Genomic DNA, 26,929 nt, shown 5'->3' on the forward strand with positions numbered 1-26,929 from the left:
CAACTATTGGCCGAAATTCTCCCTCGTGATTAGGGGACTTTCCCTCCAATTGTGCTACCACAACCTTCCACATTAGCATTTACTTTGAATTTTGACATTGACTTTTTTAACAATTTTGAGCAGATCTTCAAACTACGATATCTCCCTCATACGAATTTGTGTTTCGCTCGTTCAATATGCAATGGATCTTTTTACAAGGAATTTTGATACAAAGAAACTTTTAGAATTTTAAGATCCATATGGGTCATAGAATTTTATGAGAATTACACATTTTCTCCTTAAACAAAGATCAAGAGTAAGTACTATCACTTAGAACAAGTGTCCATATTCGTACGTGTTCTGTACAGACATGCACAATTGAATCTTTATGGTAAGGATAACATTGACAAGTCACATGATGTGATTAGGGAGTATCATTTTTACATCAGTGATGTTAGTGAGCATGACACATTGTTTGTGAAATATTTCTTTGACTGATTTATGAATCATTAAAAAAAGTGACATATCATTAAAAATAAAATGGATATGGTCAGATGGTTATGCAGGGAAATTCAGGTCAACACGCAGTTTTTATTAGTTTATCTAGCAACACAAAAGAAAAAAATTCAACATACTTGGAGCTATTTTGAAATAAGACATGGAAAGAGTGAGCATGATGACGCGGGTGCTTGTGTGAAGCGAGCATGTAGGAGGTACCGAATGATTCATGATGCAGATCAGCTCAAATCATCACTAGAGGTGGTCAACTAGTGTAGATCCTGTTTAGGATATGAAGGTCGCAAATATGTTAGGCCTATGCATACGTTTTTTCTGGAACGTTGAACTTGTCGATGTGAACATGTACATTTATTGGCATTGTAATAATGTAGAAGGAACAAGGACTTACATTAAGTGTGGAGCAAAGACATGGGGGGAATATCTTCCATCGACATAAGAAAACTCACATGTTTTTGTGATTTTTGCATTGGTGTTGATGGATGTAGACTTGATCACTATGAAAAACATAGGTATGTGAAATGATGGAAATATGTCCCTCTTAATCCAAAGGGACCTCATCCAATTCTAATGTGGCAAGAGATGCACGATGAAGAGGCCATTGTTTCATTTGATCATGATGGAGTCTTTGATCTTGTAAGGAAAGGTATGTGGTATGTCTATCATTAACGATTTCATTTATAAATTGAAATCTTGAATATATTTAACTAATAGATATTTTGTATTATGGTTGTAGGCAATGTTTTTGTTCTCGCTGCCCGCCCCCCCACCCCCCCCCCCCAGAAAATGAAGGCAATGTGGCCTACTATTTGATGTCATGCACATAGGTGAAAAGTAGGTTGGTGAGACTGTATGAACATGGAAAATTCACATACCAAATTGTGACATGGTTGTGATGGGCCACATTTTTTAAAAGGTTAAAGAATAGGTTAATCACATCATTTATAAATATTTTATGCCTGAATATATATCTTTCCAATACAATCATCTAGTCCTAGAAACTCAAATCAATCTCATAGAAATCAAAACAAAGAAAGGTGAACCAAGGAGATGGAAGATGTCAGAATCATACCATGAATGTATTATGGAGGCTTTCATTGCTAGGAGCCATTTTCCAAATGAGTAGATGATGCAAATAACAAAACCTAAAGTTGAGTCTATAACAATCAAGCGTAATCTAATATAGCATAAGAGATCTTAACTTATGAAGTTTGTAATTTATAAATGTAATAATTGAATACTCTTGTAATTTTGTAATTTTGAATAGAGAAATGTTTCTCTCTAGTCTAGGATGGATCATAATAGTGTACATATATGTTATATAGGCTTTAATTTCCTTGAGGTGCTTAAGTTTCTAAAGTTTTCCAAAATTCAAGGAGATTTTATTTTTAGGGATAGATCCTTATGTGAAACCCATAGATCTAACATTTAATTGAAATTTAGAATCAATAGGGATTTAGATTTAGATTTAATTAAAAATTTTGATATATATATATTTTTAAATGTTATGTATTGTATTCATTTTGATCATGGAAGAAATCTTATAGATCTATATATATGTCATACATTTGGTTTCTAGAAAATCCATTTCAGTATCTAACAACCAAGTTGACATAACATTATTTTACTTAAAATGGGAATTCAACGATTTAGGTTATGAACAACATTGAAATATTTTTATGGTATTAATAAATGTCATGTGTTTTTTTATGTAAAACATGGAAATAGTTATACACATGCTTCATATTGGATTGTAAAATGTGCAACAAATAGAGTATATATATCATGTTAATTATTTATTTCTTTTAGATAACCTCAAAAGAAATAAAATCGAATAAAACTTATTTGTAATTTACATCCTGACATCTTTTAAAATCATTATAATTTAGCATATATTGATTGTGCACTAAAAGACACTTTCTGCAAGCCAATATTATAACTAAAATTGTTATTTGTAAAATTTTACTTCTTGAATGTTCTTAATTGAAAGTATTAAGATAATGAATTGATTGAAATACTTGGATAGGCAAGTGAATTTAGGAAAGTTATAAACTTATAGAAACATATCATTAATTGTTTAAATTAACATACATTGATTGCACTAAAAGACACTTTCTACAAGTTCAATACTAAATCCATGCACATGATATATTTTAGCTCATTTTAAGTATGAAAGTGACTTTCATCATAGTAAGATTGTACTTATTTCCTTAGTCTATGAAACTAGAATTCAAAATTGTTATTTCGTAAAATTTTACTTGAATGTTCTTACTTGAAGGTCTTAAGATAAATAATTGATTGAAATATTTGGATAGGACAATAAATTTAGGAAAGTGCATAAAATTATAGAAACGTGTCATTAATTGTTTAAATTAACATACATTGACAGCACAAAAATACACTTTTTACAAGTTCAATATCAAATTGATGTACATGATCATAGTTTAGTTCATTTTAAGTATCAAAGTGACTTGCATCACAATAAGATCAAGTACGTATTTCCTTAGTATATGAAACTAGAAATCAAAATTGTTATTTTTTAAACTTTACTTCTTGAGCGTTCTCGATTGAAGGTCTTAAGATAAGAAATTTATTGTAATATTTGGATAGCCAAGTAAATTTAGGAAAATTCATAAAATTATCTAAAACTATATCACTAATTATTTTTTGGTATATTAAATTCCAATACAGATGACTTATATCATGTCATGACTAAGCTCCTGTAGATGACCTCAAAAGAAATAAAAATTAATAAAACTTATTTTTTGTTCATTGGTTGAAGACATCTTTTAAAATTGAATTTTCAACTTATTTCAATCATATTTGTGTTTTTTAATTGAACCATGATATATTCTAGTTAATTTGAAGTATCAACATGCATTCCATCTATAACAACCCTAGTGAAAATTTCATGTAATAAAAGATAAAAATAAGAACCATGGTTGATGGGAGACTTATTCCAATATGAATGTTGGGCAAGACATCCTAGGGGTGTTCATTTGCTTTATTATGGATAAGAAAACTGGTAAAGGAAATGGCTAAGGCCTTGGAAAGTAAAAATGACATTTTTAGCACATTTATTTATGAAAATAATGGAAATTAAGAGAAAATGGAGGTCAAAGGTCATAGGTTGCATGTGAGGAGGAAATTGAAGGAAAACAATGGAAAATGAAGAAAATAGAGGCCTCATTAATAAAAAGGCTTCTAAAAATCAGTTAGTAACCTTTTGCTAGTTCAGTTTTAGAGCTCTCTCATTATTATCTCTCTCTCTCTCACTCTTGGAGACTTAGAGTTTTCTTGGAGCACTTAGACATTGGATCAAGAAAGAAAAAGAAAGAAAGAGGAAACGAATATCAAGCAAGGGAAAGCAGGATCAAATAGCTATTATGAAACTAGAAATCAAAATTGTTATTTTTTAAAACTTTGCTTCTTAAGTGTTTTCGATTGAAGGTCTTAAGATAAGAAATTTATTGAAATATTTGGATAGCCAAGTAAATTTAGGAAAATTCATAAAATTATCTAAAACTGTATCACTAATTATTTTTTGGTATATTAAATTCCAATACATATGACTTATATCATGTTATGACTAAGCTCCTGTAGATGACCTCAAAAGAAATAAAAATTAATAAGACTTATTTGTTGTTCATTGGTTGAAGACATCTTTTAAAATTGAATTTAAAACTTATTTCAATCATATTTGTGTTTTTTAATAGAACCATGATATATTCTAGTTAATTTTAAGTATCAACGTGCATTGCATCTATAACAACCCTAGTGAAAATTTCATGTAATAAAAGATAAAAATAAGAACCACGGTTGATGGGACACTTATTCAAAGTTAAATGTTGGGCAAGACATCCTAGGGTTGCTCATTTTCTTTATTATGGATAAAAATTGCTAAAGGAAATGGCTAAGGCCTTGGAAAGGAAAAATGACATTCTTGGCACATTTATTTATGAAAATAATGGAAATTAGGAGAAAAGGGAGGTCAAAGGTCATAAGTTTCATGTGAGGAGTAAATTGAAGGAAAATAATGGAAAATGAAGAAAATAGAGGCCTAATTAATAAAAAGGATTCTAAGGATTAGTTAGTAACCTTTTTTCAGTTCAGTTTTAGAGCTCTCCCATTATTCTCTCTCTCTCTCTCACTCTTGGAGACATAGAGTTTTCTTGGAGCACTTGGACATTGGATCAAGAAAGGAAAAGAAAGAAAGAGGAAGTGAATATCAAGCAAGGGAAATTAGGATCAAATACCTACAACAAGATTCTTTGCAGGCATTGATTTGCATGTGTGATTTCCTTTCTATATTTGGCATGCATGGTATTTCATGTGGTAATCTTGTTGTTATAGCATGGGTTTTTCTAGGTGTGACAGTGTTTTCAGCCTAGTCTTCCATTTCTCGATAGCCTTGATGAGATGGGTTCTCATACTTTGATTGATATGCATTGTCGGATGGATTTGAAGTTGAGTGGGGTGGATCTCCAAAATGAAAAACACATGGCCTAATGGTCCCTGAATTAGACTATGGATCACGATAAAGCCAATGGCCTAGTAACCCCTGAGCCAAACTATGCATTGTGGTAAAGCCAAGATTGTGTGCTTCAATGGGCCAATGAATCCTTTCCAATGAATGGTGGGATATACGGTAAAACCAAGAGGTGGATTTCTCTCTTTTGGGCCTAGTAGTCCCAAGATGAGATGCATGGTAAAGCCTGGAGAGTGGGTCTCGTTGTAGGGCCTAGTCATCCATAGGTCAGACTATGGATTATAGTAAATCCTAAGAGATTAGGAGACACTCAAATTTTGGTTGGTCATGAGTCCCACGTTCATGCTTGGAATATGGCACAAGCATGATTGGCTAAAGAGAGATTTGTCTTAGCCATTTTATGGTCGAGTGGAATGTAGTAGTCCCATCGCCAGTTGTTTGTTACATTACATTCTTGTATGTTTGGTTACATGTATTTTTCTTGTAGTTTTGGTTACAAGTATTGTTCGCTTATGCTTGATTACATGTGTTCATGTGTATGTGTGGTTGATTATGCATTGCTTATGCATGATGACAGTTGCATGTGGTCATGTGTACAATGGCGTAATGGTTGTTGTTGTCATGCATGAGGTCATGGTATGCGTAGTCGATATGGTCATGCATTGATGACTGGACTCTAACTAGAATGATGTTTATGTGTTGATGCACTTATTTGTAAATGTCTATATGTTGTTATAATTATGTTATACATGTATCACGCTGATTTGGATGATCTTGCAGATGAGGTAACCTCCCGAGATTATACTAAGGTATGTTTGTTTATTATGATTTGGTTTATCTGACACAGTATGCCTTACACGAAAGAGATAAAATGAATAGCAAGATGGTAGACTACAAAGACTCTCCCTATGAATTAGATGAGCAACATGGTGGGCACTCTTATGATTCAACATACACATTGAGAAGCTTGAAGGAAGAGATAAGGAGTTGTAAGGTAGACCATGACATGATCATACATGCACAAGAGAAACAAGCAGAGGTTAATGAAATACTCCTTCAAAGTTTGTCAAAACTACAGCGACAAGGGTCACTTCATATCAACCATTGAGAGGAGGAAATAGGTAATGGGGCATATGGCAGTAGGTATCCTGGTATACATAAGTTAGATAGAGCTGACATGGTGAGAGGTGGCAGGCTATTGGACACTCTGGATAGGAGGGATGATGAGTACAAGTACTATTCTAGTTCTGGTTCTGATAGGCATCATGATCGCCATCATTATCATCCTTACAAGAGGAGTGATAGGGGATACTTACCAAATGAATTTAAGAAATCTAAGACACCTAATTTTGATGGAGATGTGAAGAAGTCAAAAGATGCAAAGGCTTGGATACTTAGGATGAACAAATTATTTGAGTTACATGAGTACAAATATAACATGAAGGCCATAATCAATATCTTCAGCTTGAAAGGTAAAGCAAACATTTGGTGGGAAGATGTGAAGTGGGTCAGAGACATCAAGACAAAAGAATTAATTTATCATGCATTCAAGAGGCTTTTTAGGAAGAAGTACTTATCAGAAAGGTACTACGACAGTAAGCCCAAAGAATTCTATGAGCTAAAAATGGGGTAAATGATGGATGAAGAGTACATGACCAAGTTTATGGAGCTATTGAGGTATGTGCCGTATCTTACAGATGAGAAGGCTAAAGTTCAACAATTTTTCAGTGGTTTTCCATTAGCATTTAGAGATCAAATTGAGTATGATGAGCTTCGGTCACTTGAGGAATTCATTGGGAAATTGAAGCATTGTATGAATAGTAAAAGTGTAAGAATGAATATCAATAAGGATGTGTTGATGCCTCGAAAATCGCTGCAACAACATTGGGGATAACCACCCGGTCCGGACCTTAGTACAGCTCCTTTTCCGTTTGGAATAGTGGCTCCGACTGGGGATAATGGGACCAGTTTCCCAAAAATAGATAAACGGGATGAATGAATGACTTATAGACTATGCTAGCGGTAAGCGAATAACTAAAACTATCAGCAAGAATATAATAACTATGATTTATCCCGGGGACTTATTGAGCTCTAAAGCGTAGCGTTTGATGGTCTGTGTCTAAAGACAGGCATATAGATGACTCCATCTTTAAGACATAGATATTAATTCATTCAAGACTGCTGTGCATAAATAGTTAAGCAAAGCGATTAAAGCGAAATTACCACACTTTATCATTTATATCATTGTCATATACATGATTAAAAGAAAAGGCACATCATAAAACATCCAATAGTGGAATGAATAAAGATCTGCGGTTATAGCGCATGCATATAATCAACAATAGCAAGAATAATCACATAACAATTCATATAAAAGGAATGAATTCAGACATAGATAGAAATACCATATGAGCTGCTTGACACTCCCAAATATCAATCGCTATTTGCAGTTCTTCCTTCAACGCAAAAACATTCTCAACAAAGACAATAGTGCACAATTGCATAAAGAAGCTTCCTCGTCAAATTAAGAACAACTGGTCCAGTTTCATAAAAGAATATTGGCTGAAGCACAGTAGTGCAAACTTCAGTCTTTTAAGTCTGTTACAAAACTTTACGACCCTTTCTAAAAACATGAAAGGGTCTATAAATACTAAATTAATCTAAATATCTATGAAACTGAAATGCTACTAAATTGGTATCAATAAATATAGATCCTATTTCCCTCAGCGATCTGGCAATCGGTGGCATGATTCATCAGGTAGGCTCTTTGCCTTTAAACCTGAGCTGACCTATCGCAAGCATTGGCTCTACTTCAGGCAGTTTGTTGAGGCGCGAACTGAGCTGGGCGGCATATGTGGCATCTTGAATATCGGGAATTATACACCCAATTGCATCTGTTAAACACTTGAGGGCGGATCTTTGTGTGTGTGGCTTGATCAGAAAGAGCCAATATGCATCGAAGGTCAAAGTGTTAACCCCAGCGATTAACCTCCCCTTTTCCTCTAAGTCAGGATAACTCGTTTTCTCTATCATATTTGCTGTTGTTATGCTTCCTGGTGTACACTGGGAAATCATGTTCGCTAAGTAGAGGGTGTTGTTGACCAGATCAACTAGATTGCTGGCAGTTGATTTACATCTTGAAGCCGCCCTCTCTACTTTCATCACTTGAATTTGCCATTCTGTGAAGAGTATGTCCTTATATGTTTCTTGGATCTTGGGCAAATTCGCCGCTTTTCCTACATCAGAATCTTGCCAATCAAGATATGCGGTTATGGTTTCTTCAACTTGGTCTAAATCATTCCTGGCCTTCTCTACCTGCTGACTTACGGATGTAGTTAGCTCACACAATGGCTCTGCCTCAGTGAGTTGTTGACATAGGAGCCTAATTTGCGATATTAATGCATTGTTTATTTGCAATGCTTTTGCTCTAAACTCCTCCACTTTTTGAGTGCCCTTTATGATTTCGAGCTGTGATGACAATCGAGCTATTTGCTCATCCTTCGTTTTCATCATTTGCTCATTCGCTGCCCTCAATTGTGCGAATGCCTCCGATAAGTCCTTCTGTTTCTGGATCGCGTTTTGGTCGATCCTTTGCTTTTTGTTTGCAATTGCTAGGTTAATTGATCGTTCATTTGCTGTTGTGCCAGCAACTGCTCCTCTGCTTGCGCGGCCTTCTGCTTTGTCTCGGCCAATTCTGCCAGAAGTGCAAAAATTTCTTGGTCCTTATTCTTCAGTAGAAGACTTACCTCCGATGCCTTGTCGATTGTCGCTGCGGAATAGGCTCCTGCATACTGTGACAGCTTTGTTAGGTCATCGGAGGGGTCCAATTCCTCCTTCCATACTACATTACCCGTGACTGTTTGCTCTGGAAAGATAGAAGGTTGATCAGTCCTTCGTCTTTTCCTTGATCGCTTTACAACTGCTCTATGCCTCGGGCTGTAGAAAACATCCAGGGGAGGAATATCTTCTACCTGGAGAATGATTTGATCGGAGGGGTCCTTTGGAATTATCTCAACATCCTTAGAAATGGGTGGGCCGCTGGTTCCACTTAGAACCTGAGGTGAAGTGATGTCCTGTGTGTCATTTGTCTTGGAAGTGTCTGTATCTTTTGAACATTCCAAGCCACTGATGATGGAATGAAACTGCTGCCATTCCTGGAGCAATTTGGGATCTATGGTAGTGTCCACATTGACATCAGTGGTGGTCTGTTTCTCCTTTTCGGCTTGGGACTCCTTCCGCTCTTTTTCCTGCTCTTTCTTTTGCTGCTCCTCTTGTTCTCTCCTCTGTTTTTCCTCTTGTTCTTTTATCTGTTGTTCCTCTATCTCTTTCTTCTTTCTTTCCTCTTGTTCTTCTTGTGCTCTCCTTTGCCTTTCTGCTTGTTCTTGCCTCTGCCTTTCTGCTTGTTCTTTCCTTTGCCTTTCCTCCTGTTCTTTCCTTTGCCTTTCCTCCTGTTCTTTTTTCTGATCTTTTGTTATAACAGGGGGTTGGCTCGACTGTTGCCGACCAGGCTCGCTTGATGATGTCGCTGGGGTTGTTGCCAGTAAATCTAGAGGCAGAGTTTGCAACCTCTGTTCTCTAAGTTTATTGAACTTAGTTAACCCTTCATCATTATATTTCATCCTAGCGAGTTCTCTAGCCTGACCTATTGATTCGGAGGCAATGAACAAGTCGTTAAACACATCTTCTTCATGCTCAAATTTTGTCAATTTGGCATGTTCTAATGCAGTATAGGCAACTTTCTTTGGATCAAATGGCCTATTTGGGATAGTGGCCAGAGTTAAGGATTGAATCTTTGTGGCTTCCTTTTCTGCATGTTTGAGATCATGCAGAGTATAGACACCACATCTCAAGGGAAAAGAGGGCCAGCCCCTCTTCTTTTCTTTCTTGAGAGTCTGTGTAGTACTCTCAGCTATAATCTGATAAGCGATTTCTCTTGCTAGCAGTTTATCTGGAATGTACAAAGGGAGAACATGCGGATTGGCTTGGCTGCCGAAAACTCTAATGTAGGTAAATCTCTCTTCTCCAAACCAACTTGCTACCACTGGTAAATCAAACGAAGCCTGATAGGAAATCTTGGGAATGGGCTTATCAAAAATAGAATAATAAATGGGCACCATAAAGCCATTGCAGATTTGGTATAGATGGTGCTTGTAAGAAGACTTCCACAATTTCTGGTGATATATATGAATGGGTGAGGGGTCTTGCGTAGTCCACCTCCAACCGAGGACAGGAAATTTAGAATTGAAACATAATGTATCTAAAATATATGCACTGTAATAGAATGGGGGAATTTTCCTTTCAGTGACAACAGTCTTACTTCTAAAATCACGAACAGCTACGGCTAGTTTATCTGAGAGAATAGTGGCCCAATCCATAATTATACTGTTCACTGCTGCCTCCATTAGAGGAACCATCTCTATAGTAAAATTAGCAGAGTCATGCAATCCCCATAGTCTACACATCATTATCCCCGCATAACAATAAGGAGAAGCCAGAGAATCGACCGAGTACTTACCGGAAGACTCGTGCTTGTGTTTGGCTGGATTCTGCGTCCAATCCCGGATGGGTTCGGATTCTTTTTCATTATCGCTTGCAAAATTCTCCAGGAACGCCTTGTTATACACCTTCTCTGGCTCGGGCAAATGATACATTTGCTTAGATCATTTGCCTTGAATGATCCGAAAATCCTCCCATCTCTGGTGCTAAAAGTTCTGTCCAGGATTGGAATTTCTTCAATCGCCCATCGCACGACGTCTGTGTAGGGGAGAATCTGCTCTCTGGCCGCTATCCTGTGAAGGAAAGAGTCGGCCAAATCTTTGAGAGTGCTATCAGACTTCCGGAGTAAGTCAGCGCCTGCTTCTGTCACTGTCTTCACTGGTTGTTCGGCTTCAAGCAGATTGTAAGTGCCTTGCCATGTAACTTTGGTGAGACCCGTACACGTAGTATCAGAAATTAAGCCTTTCTTTTTGTCTGCGGCAGCTTGTCCTGCAACTGGTGTAGCAGAAGAGCCTGCGGTCTTCTTAGATTTCTTCCCCATTTTGTTTGAGTTTTCTCTTTCGGATGGATTCTGCACAGAGAGGCAAATGTGCGTAATACAGAGAGATAGCAATGAAAACTTGCAAGTGATGAGAACATATGAATAGGTGCGTAATAAGGGATTAGCCTTTAAAATGGGCGCGGACACAATCCATGGGAAGATTTTAAGACTTATGATCTCATTAATTGGCCGTTTAAAACCTGTCATCCCTTAAATGCCCATTATATCGTTATTCGGCTGAATGATTCACTTAAGCGTGCAGTGGGTGTTTTGGCGGTTGAGTGCAGGTAAATGACTACTTAACTGATCAAGCTTTAAATATGAATGAATTGTGATATCCCATCACTTAACGGCTTTTTATTGAAAACTGCGCTTTATCGCATCGCGTCGGGGGAATGAGGATTATAAAGTTCCCATATAGTGTATCGCCGATCGGCGATAGCGATATTGGATCGCATCGGGGGTATGACCTGTGCACCTTAATGATGTGCATTGGATATTGCCGATTGCCGACTGCCGATTGCATCGCATCGGGGGGAAAAAGCTTTGAGCGCATTAAGACTTAAGTAAAGATTACCGCCGATATCCGATCGCTGATTTCGCATCGCATCGGGGCTAATGGCATGAGGCACTTTAAAGTGTGCATGAAGTATTGCCGATCGCCGATTGCGATATCGCATCGGCGGAAATCAATGTGCTGCTTATTTATATTTCTTATGTCATTGCGATATGCGATCTTGCGATCGCTTTATCGCAATGACAAAGATTTGTTTTATTTCTTTAAATGGGTTTTTCAAAAGGGTTTTATAAAATGAGTTCATTTGATTATCGGACCTTTTTGAACAATAAAAGTATTGATACCAATTAAACTTTAAAGGGACCCATTTCATATGTTAATATTTATAAATAAAAATGATATGAAATGGGGGGTTGTTGTAGAGCACAACAATTGGCGATTCGCTGGAAGAACCAGTTATCTCTGGAAATGATAAAAATACTTAAGCTTTTTCAAAATAGTGTTTCAATCAAAAGGGGAAAATTCTAATATAACTGGATATATATGCATTCTGAATAAAATGAAACTATTTGGTTAATTTCCTCCCCTTTCTAGGAAAATAAATACATTCTAAGCTTTAAAATAGGTCTTTATTGGTTTATAATGATAAAACAGAAAACTTTTCCAAATCAACTTTTAAAATGAACTCCTCTGTCATAGGTAGAGCCTCTGCTGCCAGCAAACGTTTATAGTTTCGACAGGGATACCTTTTAACTATGTAATTGTCCATTGTCCCATTTAATTAAGCGTGTGATTAACAGAATGCATTCAAATATTTTGTATTTCATTTCCTTTTTCTGTTATTGATAAGATAAAAAGCCATTGTCCTGGTTTGGTGGCCAGCTATTGACAATGCCATTCACTGGTAGTAATCTAATCGAACAAGCTGGCTCGTGATGAGACCCCTTGTCTTTTAATTTCAAGCCATTACCCTGTTTTGGTATGCAGTATTGGTAATGTCGGTTAAACTATTTCCCCATGAACATGGTAAGTAGGCTTGTAATAAGACCTCTTATCTTTAATATCAAATATTTTAGAATTACACTCTGAGTAATCATAAACTTTAGTGAATGGGATGAACAATCTTCTCCTTAAGAGCAAATGGATGACAGGTTAAGAGTTGAAGGTGCTGAAATTGGATTAGCTTCTATCTTAATATGGATAACCTTTTGAGACCAATTTGAAAACAGAAAATGATTTACAGTACTTCTATGCTTTGAGAGGAGTTTACAAAACTTGGACTGTGGTTTCAGAATACAAAGATACCTAATTTCCTAGAAATTATCCCTTTTGGTTAAGAGTTCTATTATTTAAAAGAAAATATTCATACTACTTCTGTGGGACAACTTTTCAAACACAGCAAAAGGTCAATGGAAGATATCTTACAACATTATTTTCTGCAAATCCTACAAACTACGAAAATCTACCAAACTAAAAGGAGAAGGGGTTACCTCCTCAATTAAAGAATTTCTTCAAGATCAGGCCATTAACAGGGAGAGAATCTCTCAACCCTGATAAGTCTTGCAATATAAAGGTCGAATGGCCCATCTTTTCACAGATCTGAAATGGTCCAAGCCACATCTTCTGGAACTTGGTGTGTTTTCCCTTATCCTCATGGGCTTTGTCCCATTTCAGAACTAAGTCACCGACTTGAAATTGTTTTGAACCGGATGAGACTGAATCAAAAGCTGTTTTAATGATTTGCTGATGTTTGGCATGAGTAACTCTAGCTTTTTCTCGTTCCTCTTCTAATTTTAGAATTTGATCATGTCTAAGCTGAATAGAAGAAGAAGGATTTTCCTCAATGTACTGTACTAGGGCTAAAGAAGGAAGAACAAGATTTGTGGGCAATACTGCTTCTTTTCCATACACAAGATTGAACGGAGAGGTTCCTATAGAAGCTTTCCGTGTTATCCTATCAGCCCATAATGCAAACACTAAGGATTTGTGCCAGTTCCTATGATTTTGTTCGATAGTTCGCTTAATAATTTTGATCAAATTCTTATTAGTAGATTCTGCTAGACCATTACCCTGGGGATAGTAATTAGCAGAATACTTTAGTTTAAATCCTCTTTTAATAGCGAAATCAAACATAGCATTGCCTGAGAAATAAGAAGCATTATAAAAAACAAGAGCATTTGGGACACCAAACCTGGTAATGATGAATTGATCTATGAATTCAATGATTGCTTCAGAATTTGTTGTCTTCAAAGGGATTGCCTCAACCCACTTAGTAAAATAATCAGTAGCAGTTAGGATATACTTATGCTGTTTGGAAGAAGGTGGATTAATTTCCCCAATGATATCCAATCCCCATTGTTCGAAGGGCTGCTCAATGTTGACTGGTTGCAAAGGGAAAGCCGGTTTTCGTTGTTTTCCACTAGAAGTTTGGCAATTGAGGCATTTCCTTACATATTCGTGGGCATCTCTAAACAGAGTGGGCCAATAATATCCAGCGTGAATAATTTTGTGAGCTGTTGTGTCTGCTCCAAAATGTCCTCCTGCTGGTCCATCATGTAACTCCTGCAAAACTTTTTGGGCTTCAGGTTTCTCAAGGCATCTTAATAAAATAGAATCATAATTCTTCTTAAAAAGTACATCATTAATAATTGTAAAACTCTTCGCTTTTAACCTGATGGCCCTTTTGTTTTTGTAAGACAGATTTGGAGGTGCATAGCCATTCTTTAAATAAAAGATTACATCTGCATATTGAGATTCAGAATCAGTAATACTTATCTGATTGATTTCTTCAGTTTGATCTGTATCGCTTGATTCAGGAATGTTGGATGCTCCTGCCAATATCCTGCAAAAACCTTGGCCTCTGACAATCTTTGCTGGTCTAATTTCTAAGTCATATTCTTGAAGCGCTGTGACCCAATTTGCCCTTTTTTCACCCAGTTCTTTTTGAATTAGTAGTTGCCTTACCGCTGGGAAAGGAACTATAACTTTTGTGTGGGTTTTCAGAAGGAAGGGTCTATAATGTTTGACTGCTTTAAATACAGCAAAGGCTTGTTTTTCTACGTCGGAGTAATTCAATTCGGCACCCTGAAGATTTGAGCTAAAGAATGAGATGGGTGCTTCCAAGTTGTCATCATTTAATTGCGTGAGTACTGCAGCATAAGATAAGTCGGATGCAATGGTATATAATGTAAAATGATTGGAAAAATTTGGAGTATTTAAGGCTGGGGCATTGATTATTGATTGCTTGATTAGATCAAAAGCTTCCTTTTCTGCTGATCCCCACTTAAAGACTGAATTCTTCTTAATCATTGTTTGAAGTGGCAAAATAATTTGAGAAAAATCTGGAACAAATCTTTTAACAAAATTGATCTGGCCTAAAAATGACTGCATCGATTTTTTATTGTGAGGGAATGGGATTTCAGAGATTTCTTTGATCTGATCAGGATCAATATAAATGCCATCTTTGGACACAATAAAACCTAAGAGCTTCCCTTGATCAAGAGCAAAGAATGACTTTTTAGGGTTCAGAGAAATACCATATCTTTTGCAACGTTGAAAAATTTGGCTTAAGTCATGCAAATGATTAGACCTCTCTTTAGAGAATACAATTATATCATCTAGATAGACGACTACTGTTTTATTAATCAACCCTCTAAAAGTTGTATCCATAGCTCTTTGGAATGTCGCTCCTACATTTATAAGTCCAAAAGGCATTTTCTGATATGCATATGTTCCCCATTTTGTTCTAAATGTAGTTTTAAGTTGGTCATCAGGATGAACCAGGACTTGGTTGTATCCTGAGAAACCATCTAGAAAGGACATCAATTCAGAGCCTGCCACCGATTGAAGTATTTGCTCCATAGTAGGTAATGGGAAATTGTCTTTCAAGCTTGCTTTGTTCAAGTTTATGAAATCAATACAAATTCGAATGTCGCCATTTTTCTTTCTGACTGGCACCATATTAGAGACCCAGTTTGAGTGTCGGACTGGAAAAATAATCTTGGCTTTCAGGAGTTTGTTAAGTTCTGACTTTATCTGGCTCTCTAAATTTGGGTGTATTTTTCTTAACTTCTGCTGGATCGGTTTTTGATTGGGAAGCATAGGAATGGTATGTTGGATAATAGATGTGTCATAAGTCTTCAAATCATTGTATTTCCAAGCAAAAATTTGTTTGTTTTTCTTTAATAATCTAATGAATGCCTCCTTTTCGTTTGGAGAAAGTCCTAATCCTAAATTGATATTTTGAGGAGCTTGCTCAGTACCTAAATTTATCAATTCAAACCTTACGGTATAGCTTTGGAGCTTTGCATTAATTACAGGTCTAAACCTGTCTTTAATATCATAAAGATCTTCTAGCTTTACTACAGGCTTAGTAATTGCATTTTCTTGAGGTGATTCTTTCATTTGGGAGTCATGCTCATTTTCTTCAATGATTTGATTATCATAGGACTTTTCGGAAGTTAAGAATTGTAAAATATCCTCATCATGGTTGAATACTCTCCAATTAGTGACATTATCAGGAATTGAAGGCCTAAAAATCAATTCTACAGAAAATCTATCAGGGCTATAGTCTTCAGAAGGTAGAAGCTTGGAAGCTACGTTGGCTAGTAGGTCGGCTGCTGAGTTTTGTGACCTAGGAATTGAGGAAATGTTGAATGCCGAGAAATGTGAGGTAAGATCTTGCACTAGCGATTGATAATGCTTGAGGTGATTTGAAAGACAATGAATTGCATTTCTCACCTGTTTAACAATTATTTCAGAATTGCCAAATACTTTTAGATATTGTACTTTAAGGCCGATTGCTTTATATAATCCCTGGACTAAGGCTTCATATTCGGCCGTATTATTAGTGCATTCAAATTATAATCTACAAGACAGCATTGTTTTTTCCCCATGTGGACTAACCAAAACACATCCTGCTCCTGAGCCTTCGCTCGACTTAGAGCCATCAAAATATAAAGACCAAAATAAAGGAGTATTAACAACCATATTTACAGTTTTCTCATCATCATTGAAACATCTAGATTTATCTGTTTGTGAAAAATTCTCAATCTGAGATGACAAATGATTAACTGAGAAAGGTGAGAGTTGGGCAACAAAGTTGCCAAAGAATGACTCTGATGAATAATTCCCCAAAATGTTGTTGTTGAACGCCACGGGCTGATTTTCTTGTTCAAATTCAGTAACTGTGTGGGTCATATGTTTTTCTCGATCGATCCTTATTTGATTTGGCTTACCCTTATAGGGAAGCCACATGTGTGACCAATCAGTGGAAATATACCCATGCAATTTTTCGGACCAATCCCTACTCAAAATTAAACCGTAAAACTCAGGTATATCAGCTATTAATATATCAATTCTTTGTACTATCCTGGGATCAACAGACAACCTGATAGTTACGGAATTAATTTCTCCCACAACCTGTACTTTGGTCCTGTCCAACTGTACAATATGGATAGCAGACTTCTGGGGTTCAATGTTCAGTTTAGAACAAACTGAAGCTGGCATTATGTTAGATGATGCCCCTGAGTCAATTAAACAGTTGTGCAGGTTTCGATTATAGATCTCATAGGTTAGAAGGAATGGTGGAGTATGAGAATTTGATCTATCTCCAATCAGAACTGAATCGGTAGCTTCAACCATACTTGGAGGAGGTTGGCCTGAATCATTAGCAGCTTTTGCACTGGGAAGTGGTGTAGAAGGAACAACATTCAATTCTTTAAGAAGTAATTTTTGCTGATGCTTTAATTTACTAAGTTCAAACATGGTTATGTTTGCTTTAGTTTTCTTCATGTCATCAACAATGTTGTATTCCATTGAATCGGATACCACCAACGTTTTAGATGTTGAAGGAGAATTGGAAGTTGAAGGCTGGTTTTGGGGACCTACTGCAGGTGATTTCTTTGGAGGTACTTTTTCCTTTGTTGTGGCAGCACCTGCACTCCTTTTCTTTGAAGTTGCCTGGACAGGTTCAGAAGTACTTCTACTTCTAGTAGTGACCGGGAAGGCTTCTTCTTCGTTATCGGTATCAGAGTTAGGGAGTATAAAATCCCACATTCCGTGGCATTCAGCTACTTCTTCTTCATCATCAGTTTGTGAGGTTGTTTCCTCCTCCTCTTCTTCTTGCTCTGAATCTGCGTTAGATATGACATTCGGTGGCTTTGATTCAGTTCTCTTATAGGTCCTAAATGGTCTTTTGTTTGAGGTTTCGACGACCTGTTTCTTTATGTCAACCATTTCGTTAGACAAAGTTTTCAGGACCTTTTGCAAACCCTCCATGTCATATGGGTCCTTTGGGGTTTTCTTCTTAGAATCCTCTTTGAAAGAGACTTTTTTGGCTTTTCTGTCTTCCAGAGCAGCTTTCTTCTCTAGAGCATTGATGCGCTTTTCCACAGCAAGTGCTTCTTTCATGTTTTCGGCTAAGGTAGGTTTCCCAGCCCTGTCTACAAAAATGGCTATATTAGCAGGCAAAGCTGTTATATACCATTCGCTCCGAATTTGTTCACTTGGTTTGGAGGCTGTAGGGATTTTGTTCAGGAGCTTATTGAATCTAGCATTAAATTCCTTTATTGGTTCCCTATGCTCTATTCTCAGATTGGAGAGATCGTTTATTAAAGTAGCCAAAGACCTATCATCTCCATATTTGGTAAGAAACTGCTCTTGGCAAGTGTTCCAACTGGTAATGGAACCAGAGGGTAGAGAAAAATACCAGGATCCTGCTGATCCTTGCAAGGTATAAGGGAAAAGCCTAACAACAACATCTTCTTCTGTTACTCCTTTCAAGTTGACTGCCAACATGAAATTATTGATATGTTCCTCAGCTTGGGTCCCATTATCTGGATTAAACTTGGGCAACCATTTTTCAGGAAGATCTGGTAATGGATGCAATGGTGCAGGCATATTGACTGCACCAGGTCTGGTCCATGGATCTGCCATTATAATAGCAGTAGTAGTTGATACTACCACTGGAACTCCAGATGTCTGGGAAGGAAATAATGTTGAGGGAGGTGTAGGTTGGGATGCTGAAGCTTCTAATCCCTGGTGAACGACAATATGTAATGAGGGAGTGGGTGGTTGACTTTGCAGATGAGATGTTGAAATGGAGGACGTGGATGAAAGCTCTTCACTATCAGATCCTTCAGTATTTTTCTTTGCCTTTTTCCTTTTCGGTAAAGGGAACTCAGTGGGTTCAATATCGAGCTTTTCGCTCTGAAGTCTGGTGAGAGGGTGAGGTAAATTGAACTGCGAAGTCGCACTGCTGTGTGATACCTTAGATTTCTGTGGCGAAATCGAGAAGCTCTGAAGTTTATGGATAAGAGACTGAACTTCAGGTGATTCTAGACTTAATTGTTCTCGAGTATGATGGGTTTGAGCAGTGGTAGTTGATTCCTCTCCTTCTTCTTCGGATACTGGCGAACCAGCATGCGAATGAGAAGTCCGAGGGGATTTGGAGGGAGAATTACTCTTAGAATAGCTTGCAGATTTGGGTTTGTTTGCCATTCACAGTCAGACCCTCCTTCTAGCGCCAAAAATGTTGATGCCTCGAAAATCGCTGCAACAACATTGGGGATAACCACTCAGTCCGGACCTTAGTACAGCTCCTTTTCCGTTTGGAATAGTGGCTCTGACTGGGGATAATGGGACCAGTTTCCCAAAAATAGATAAACGGGATGAATGAATGACTTATAGACTATGCTAGCGGTAAGAGAATAACTAAAACTATCACCAAGAATATAATAACTATGATTTATCCCGGGGACTTATTGAACTCTAAAGCGTAGCGTTTGATGGTCTGTGTCTAAAGACAGGCATATAGATGACTCCATCTTTAAGACATAGATATTAATTCATTCAAGACTGCTGTGCATAAATAGTTAAGCAAAGCGATTAAAGCAAAATTACCACACTTTATCATTTATATCATTGTCATATACATGATTAAAAGAAAAGGCACATCATAAAACATCCAATAGTGGAATGAATAAAGATCTGCAGTTATAGCGCATGCATATAATCAACAATAGCAAGAATAATCACATAACAATTCATATAAAAGGAATGAATTCCGACATAGATAGAAATACCATATGAGCTGCTTGACACTCCCAAATATCAATCGCTATTTGCAGTTCTTCCTTCAACGCAAAAACATTCTCAACAAAGACAATAGTGCACAATTGCATAAAGAAGCTTCCTCGTCAAATTAAGAACAACTGGTCTAGTTTCATAAAAGAATATTGGCTGAAGCACAGTAATGCAAACTTCAGTATTTTAAGTCTGTTACAAAACTTTACGACCCTTTCTAAAAACATGAAAGGGTCTATAAATACTAAATTAATCTAAATATCTATGAAACTAAAATGCTACTAAATTGGTATCAATAAATATAGATCCTATTTCCCTCAGCGATCTGGCAATCAGTGGCATGATTCATCAGGTAGGCTCTTTGCCTTTAAACCTGAGCTGACTTATCGCAAGCATTGGCTCTACTTCAGGCGGTTTGTTGAGGCGCGAACTGAGCTGGGCGGCATATGTGGCATCTTGAATATCGGGAATTATACACCCGATTGCATCTGTTAAACACTTGAGGGTGGATCTTTGTGTGTGTGGCTTGATCAGAAAGAGCCAATATGCATCGAAGGTCAAAGTGTTAACCCCAGCGATTAACCTCCCCTTTTCCTCTAAGTCAGGATAACTCGTTTGCTCTATCATATTTGCTGTTGTTATGCTTCCTGGTGTACACTGGGAAATCATGTTCGCTAAGTAGAGGGTGTTGTTGACCAGATCAACTAGATTGCTGGCAGTTGATTTACATCTTGAAGCCGCCCTCTCTGCTTTCATCACTTGAATTTGCCATTCTGTGAAGAGTATGTCCTTATATGTTTCTTGGATCCTGGGCAAATTCGCTGCTTTTCCTACATCAGAATCTTGCCAATCAAGATATGCGGTTATGGTTTCTTCAGCTTGGTCTAACTCATTCCTGGCCTTCTCTACCTGCTGACTTACGGATGTAGTTAGCTCACACAATGGCTCTGCCTCAGTGAGTTGTTGACATAGGAGCCTAATTTGCGATATTAATGCATTGTTTATTTGCAATGCTTCTGCTCTGAACTCCTCCACTTTTTGAGTGCCCTTTATGATTTCGAGTTGTGATGACAATTGAGCTATTTGCTCATCCTTCGTTTTCATCATTTGCTCATTCGCTGCCCTCAATTGTGCCAATGCCTCCGATAAGTCCTTCTGTTTCTGGATCGCGCTTTGGTCGATCCTTTGCTTTTTTGTTTGCAATTGCTGGGTTAATTGATCGTTCATTTGCTGTTGTGCCAGCAACTGCTCCTCTGCTTGCGCGACCTTCTGCTTTGTCTCGGCCAATTCTGCCTGAAGTGAAAAAATTTCTTGGTCCTTAGTCTTCAATAGAAGACTTACCTACGATGCCTTGTCGATTGTCGCTGCGGAATAGGCTCCTGCATACTATGACAGCTTTGTTAGGTCATCGGAGGGGTCTAATTCCTCCTTCCATACTACATTACCCGTGACTGTTTGCTCTGGAAAGATAGAAGGTTGATCAGTCCTTCATCTTTTCCTTGATCGCTTTACAACTGCTCTATGCCTCGGGCTGTAGAAAACATCTAGGGGAGGAATATCTTCTACCTGGAGAATGATTTGATCGGAGGGGTCCTTTGGAATTATCTCAACATCCTTAGAAATGGGTGGGCTGCTGGTTCCACTTATAACTTGAGGTGAAGTGATGTCCTGTGTGTCATTTGTCTTGGAAGTGTCTGTATCTTTTGAACATTCCAAGCCACTGATGATGGAATGAAACTGCTGCCATTCCTGGAGCAATTTGGGATCTATGGTAGTGTCCACATTGACATCAGTGGTGGTCTGTTTGTCCTTTTCAGCTTGGGACTCCTTCCGCTCTTTTTCCTGCTCTTTCTTTTGCTGCTCCTCTTGTTCTTTCCTTTGTTTTTCCTCTTGTTCTTTTATCTGTTGTTCCTCTATCTCTTTCTTCTTTCTTTCCTCTTGTTCTTCTTGTGCTCTCCTTTGCCTTTCTGCCTGTTCTTGCCTCTGCCTTTCTGCTTGTTCTTTCCTTTGCCTTTCCTCCTGTTCTTTCCTTTGCCTTTCCTCCTGTTCTTTTTTCTGATCTTTTGTTATAACAGGGGGTTGGCTCGACTGTTGCCGACCAGGGTCACTTGATGATGTCGCTGGGGTTGTTGCCAGTAAATCTAGAGGCAGAGTTTGCAACCTCTGTTCTTTAAGTTTATTGAACTTAGTTAACCCTTCATCATTATATTTCATCCTAGCGAGTTCTCTAGCCTGACCTATTGATTCGGAGGCAATGAACAAGTCGTCAAACACATCTTCTTCATGCTCAAATTTTGTCAATTTGGCCTGTTCTAATGCAGTATAGGCAACTTTCTTTGGATCAAATGGCCTATTTGGGATAGTGGCCAGAGTTAAGGATTGAATCTTTGTGGCTTCCTTTTCTGCATGTTTGAGATCATGCAGAGTATAGACACCACATCTCAAGGGAAAAGAGGGCCAGCCCCTCTTCTTTTCTTTCTTGAGAGTCTGTGTAGTACTCTCAGCTATAATCTGATAAGCGATTTATCTTGCTAGCAGTTTATCTGGAATGTACAAAGGGAGAACATGTGGATTGGCTTGGCTGCCGAAAACTCTAATGTAGGTAAATCTCTCTTCTCCAAACCAACTTGCTACCACTGGTAAATCAAACGAAGCCTGATAGGAAATCTTTGGAATGGGCTTATCAAAAATAGAATAATAAATGGGCACCATAAAGCCATTGCAGATTTGGTACAGATGGTGCTTGTAAGAAGACTTCCACAATTTCTGGTGATATATATGAATGGGTGAGGGGTCTTGCGCAGTCCACCTCTAACCGAGGACGGGAAATTCAGAATTGAAACATAATGTATCTAAAATATATGCACTGTAATAGAATGGGGGAATTTTCCTTTCAGTGACAACAATCTTACTTCTAAAATCACGAACAGCTACGGCTAGTTTATCCGAGAGAATAGTGGCCCAATCCATAATTATACTGTTCACTGCTGCCTCCATTAGAGGAACCATCTCTATAGTAAAATTAGCAGAGTCATGCAATCCCCATAGTCTACACATCATTATTCCCGCATAACAATAAGGAGAAGCCAGAGAATCGACCGAGTACTTACCGGAAGACTCGTGCTTGTGTTTGGCTGGATTCTGCCTCCAATCCCGGATGGGTTCGGATTCTTTTTCATTATCGCTTGCAAACTTCTCTAGGAACGCCTTGTTATACACCTTCTCTGGCTCGGGCAAATGATACATTTGCCTTAGATCATTTGCCTAGAATGATCCGAAAATCCTCCCATCTCTGGTGCTAAAAGTTCTGTCCAGGATTGGAATTTCTTCAATCGCCCATCGCACGACGTCTGTGTAGGGGAGAATCTACTCTCTGGCCGCTATCCTGTGAAGGAAAGAGTCGGCCAAATCTTTGAGAGTGCTATCAGACTTCTGGAGTAAGTCCACGCCTGCTTCTGTCACTGTCTTCACTGGTTGTTCGGCTTCAAGCAGATTGTAAGTGCCTTGCCATGTAACTTTGGTGAGACCCGTACACGTAGTATCAGAAATCAAGCCTTTCTTTTTGTCTATGGCAGCTTGTCCTGCAACTGGTGTAGCAGAAGAACCTGCGGTATTCTTAGATTTCTTCCCCATTTTGTTTGAGTTTTCTCTTTCGGATGGATTCTGCACAGAGAGGCAAATGTGCGTAATACAGAGAGATAGCAATGAAAACTTGCAAATGATGAGAACATATGAATAGGTGCGTAATAAGGGATTAACCTTTAAAATGGGCGCGGACACAATCCATGGGAAGATTTTAAGACTTATGATCTCATTGATTGGCCGTTTAAAACCTGTCATCCCTTAAATGCCCATTATATTGTTATTCAGCTGAATGATTCACTTAAGCATGCAGTGGGCGTTTTGGCGGTTGAGTGTAGGTAAATGACTGCTTAACCGATCAAGCTTTAAATATGAATGAATTGTGATATCCCATCACTTAACGAATTTTTATTGAAAACTGCGCTTTATCGCATCGCGTCGGGGGAATGAGGATTATAAAGTGCACATATAGTGTATCGCCGATCGCCGATAGCGATATTGGATCGCATCGGGGGTATGACCTGTGCGCCTTAATGATGTGCATTGGATATTGCCGATTGCCGACTGCCGATTGCATCGCATCGGGGGGAAAAAGCTTTGAGCGCATTAAGACTTAAGTAAAGATTACCGCCGATATCTGATCGCTGATTTCACATCGCATCGGGGCTAATGGCATGAGGCACTTTAAAGTGTGCATGAAGTATTGCCAATCGCCGATTGCGATATCGTATCGGTGGAAATCAATGTACTACTTATTTATATTTCTTATGTCATTGCGATATGCGATCTTGCGATCGCTTTATCGCAATGACAAAGATTTGTTTTATTTCTTTAAATGGGTTTTTCAAAAGGGTTTTATAAAATGAGTTCATTTGATTATCGGACCTTTTTGAACAATAAAAGTATTGATACCAATTAAACTTTAAAGGGACCCATTTCATATGTTAATATTTATAAATAAAAATGATATGAAATGGGGGGTTGTTGTAGAGCACAACAGGATGGGAAGGGAAAGACAAAGGTAAAGATAAATGGAAGCCTAAGAGAGAAAAGCCTCAAAATGCAGAGGAGAAAGAAAATGTGGCACCCCCAAAGAAGTTTAATGTAGCTATATAGGGACATGGATCACAACAAGAACATAGAGGTGATGGTACTCAATGGTTGGAGTGTTGGACATGTGGTGAGGAACACTTTAGGAGAGATTTCCCACATAACCAGGGTGGTGTGACTAAGATATATAGTGCACAGGAGGCACACACTATTGGGGATGCTGGGCAGAGAATTCCTTGTATATATGCTGTCATGGACAACAGACAAGCAAAGAACTAGGTGTCTATCATTGAGATGGACAGTAAGATTTGTGATCAAGTTATTTATATTTTAATTTACCCTAGATCCAATTATAGTTTTGTTAGTCCTGAATTGGTGGATAAGTGTTGTTGAGTATGGAATTGCACCTAGAATATTTGTTAGTGCAATTAGCTACAAGTACAAAGAAGTAAGTTCATCACTGGGTAAGAGCTTGTGCATTTTATTTGAATGGCATGCTTACTGTAACACATTTGAAAGTATTTTTGTTGGGATCATACAATATGTTGTTGGGCATGGATTGGTTGTATCTTCATAGAACCAAGGTAGATTTTTATGACAAAGCCATTGAGTGTGTCGATGACAATCGGGACCAAGAGTCTAATAGGGTAAGAAGAAAGTCACATAAGTTAGGATGATGAAATCTATGTATGAAAAGCGTAGTTATAAAAAAGGTGTATGTTATTTGCAGTGCACATTTCTAGTGACAGAGGTAAGGAAGTTGAGAATGAAGATGTGTTGAGTAGGTACCCAGTTTTACAGCAATTCGAGGATGTCTTTGCTAAGGACATTATAGATTTACCACCTCACAAGGAGGTAGAATTTTATATTGAGTTAGTGCCAGGGGTAGCTCCATCATCAAAAGAAACTTACAGGATGAGCACACCTGAGTTGGTAGAGTTAAATTGCAGCTGAAGAAGATGCTTGACAAGGGATACATTAGGCCAAGTGTATCACCTTGGGGCGCACCAGTATTGTTAGTGAAAAAAAATATGGCACTCTCAGATTGTGTATTGACTATAGGAAGTTGAACAAAGTGACCATCAAGAACATGTACCCATTATCGAGGATTGATGATTTGTTTGATCAGCTGAAGGGAGCAGAAGTGTTCTCTAAGATCGACTTGAGATCTAGATACCATAAAGTATGCATCAAAGAGGAGGATATTTAGAAGACATCTTTCTGGACTAGGTATGGGCATTATGAGTTTTTTGTAGTTCCATTTTGTTTGATTAATGCTCCAGCTACATTTATGTTCTTGATGAATAGTGTGTTTCATTTGTATTTGGATAATTTTCTTTGTTGGGTCCCTATAATACTAGTGATTACCCCATTACTATTGTAGTTATACCCCTTATTAATATTTTTGTGCCCCTATTGCCCCCATATTGTTATTACTGTGCCCCATAGAATCCTTATATTGTTATTTTTGTGGCTTTATATTATTATTGTTAGGTCGGCTAGGTTATATTGTGACTCCTTAGACTCCTATATGTAGAAAGGAGGTTTTGTCATTTGAATCATCGAAGAATTGTTCATTTATGTAATGTAAAGGAGGTTGCCCCCTTGAAGAGGCTGAATTGTAAGGTGTTGATCTATCTTTTCTATCTTTCCTTGAGTTGGTTTCATAACATTTGGTATCAGAGCTTTGGATTCTAGGGTTTTGCTGCTCCAAATAGGTCATCGTGGCATTTTCGCTATAACTTTGTTTCTGCAACGTTTCATAAGCTAAAAAAAAGAACCATTTGAGAAGACATCGCGCTGAATCTTGGGTCCGAATTTCAGAGCTTTTTACACTATATTTGCCGAGATATGATCTAATGAAGTTGGTCTTTTTGCAGACTCCTGAATTACATTCCAAACAGGTGACCTGGGGAAAATTATCATAACTTTGTCCCTGAGCATTGGATTGAAATTTCGTAAGAAGGTGCATAAAGAGAACAGACTGTAGTTTCTTGTATATATTTTTTAGATCCAAAGGACGAAACAGTGACTCGTGGCACGTAATACAAGTTCGCTCTACTGAATAACCAGGTCACTATGGGAGATTTCACATAACTCTTCCTTGGAGAATCCAAATTGGATCAGACTGGTGGCATTGGAAAGAGGACACAGAGGGCTACCACAGGTTGCAATTTCAAATCTGGATGATTTGAAAATACAGAGATACATCAAAGGCAATATCGAGCTCCTACAAAGTGAGAAAAAGGTGTGTAGATTCTTTTAAATTTTTTGCTTAAGAGTGGTTTGAAAATTTATTTTGAAGGATTTCAAAGGGCTAGTAGAGCATTATTATCGGTAACTGATGCCCCGAGGAAAGAAAATTCAAACACCTAGTAAGGAACCTGAAAGCTCTAGCATGAATCATGAAGAAGAAGAAGAAATGCTATATGATATATCAAAATTACAAGAACAAGTGCAACAAGTGTCACTTGCACAAAAAGCAACAGAATCTAAGATGGATGGTTTAAGGAAAGATGTAGAAGCTAAGATGGATGGTTTAAAGAAAGGTGTAGAAGCTAAGATGGATTGTTTAAAGAAAGGCGTAGAAGCTAAGATGGATGGCATGGAAGCTAAGGTGAATGGCATGGACGCTAAAATTGATGGCATAGATGATAAGATGGAAGAATTGAAG

Source organism: Pinus tabuliformis, chromosome 1_1 (assembly GCF_031772625.1).
Source record: "Pinus tabuliformis cultivar Carrire ecotype Pingquan chromosome 1_1, CPIR1, whole genome shotgun sequence".
In the NCBI taxonomy this organism is placed as follows: domain Eukaryota; kingdom Viridiplantae; phylum Streptophyta; class Pinopsida; order Pinales; family Pinaceae; genus Pinus; species Pinus tabuliformis.